Source organism: Nannospalax galili, unplaced genomic scaffold, assembly GCF_000622305.1.
Source record: "Nannospalax galili isolate Female #2095 unplaced genomic scaffold, S.galili_v1.0 scaffold49, whole genome shotgun sequence".
NCBI lineage: Eukaryota > Metazoa > Chordata > Mammalia > Rodentia > Spalacidae > Nannospalax > Nannospalax galili.
Window position 1 is genome coordinate 1,875,877 of NW_008359444.1, and position 1,261 is coordinate 1,877,137.

The following is a 1,261-nucleotide window of genomic DNA, read 5'->3' on the forward strand; positions in this document are numbered from 1 at the left end:
GAAGATAGATTTCAAGTAAACAAGGTAATATAGAACTTGAACAACTAAAGAATAAGAGTAAAATAAAGCCAACAGTCAAAGAGAGAAAGCTCAGGAGACCTTAGAAGACTTCCTGAGAGTGCCTGGGTCTGATCTCTACATGGTGGTGAGCTTCCCCAAATTGTGCCATGTCCAGCCCCCTACATTGGGACCACATGTAGCCCCTCCCACTGCACTACAGCTAGACTTCTTTGTTCTACAGCAGGGGCTCAGACCTTAGCAGATTGTTCAAGAGAGACTGAATCCTGCCTCTGCATGGTGGTGAGCTTCCCCAAAGCATGCTGTGCCCATCCCCTTATATTGGGATCACCTACAGTCCATCCCACTACCCCAGGTCTAGGCTTCTCTGCCTTTTAGTAGAGACCCAGACTTTTGCAGACTACCCGAGTGCCTAAATTGGGACTCCCCTTAGCAAGCTTCTCAAATTGTGCTGTGATGGCCCATAGAAGTGGTCTAGACCTTATGAAGAAGCCTGAGAGTACCTGACTGGAGCCTGACTTGGGTCTCCTTGAAAGCTCCTGGGTAGCTGAACTGAAGTCATCTGTTCCCTCCAATATGAAAACTGTGAGAACCTGAAGCCCAGACCAACCAGTTTTACATACCCAATAAGAAAACATCCAAGGCACACCAATAGTACAAACAGAAGCAGACTTCAATCCAACAAAGGAAGGCTTGAGTTTCACACAAGAATCACAATAAAAAAGAAATCCACATGCCAAAATCACAATGGAAAAATAATAAGATGAAAAGCAAAACAGTATGTTCCCACCAAACACCACCAGTCCCATAAAAGAGTTCTACAAGGAGACCCCACCCCAGAGATAACCCGGGACACAGAGTTTAAAAGAACAATCATAAACATGATCAAAGAATTCAATGAATTTAAAGAACACACAAACAAATAGAAGAACTAAAAGAAGATAGGGATGAACTTCTGACTGAATTCACAAAAGAGATAGAAATATTGAAGAAAACTCGGGCTGAACTGAAGGAAGTGAAAAACTCGATAAGCCAATTAGAAATGTCAGGAGAAAGTCTCACCAACAGAATGAAGGAAATGGAAAACAGAATATCAAGGTTGGATGATAAAGTTGAAGAATAGGACCACTCAAGCAAAGATTATGAAAATTAAAAAATCAGGACAGGTATAGAATATGCAAGAGATGTAGGACACCATGAAAAGACCAAATCTATGGATCATAGGAATGGCAGAAGTAGAGTT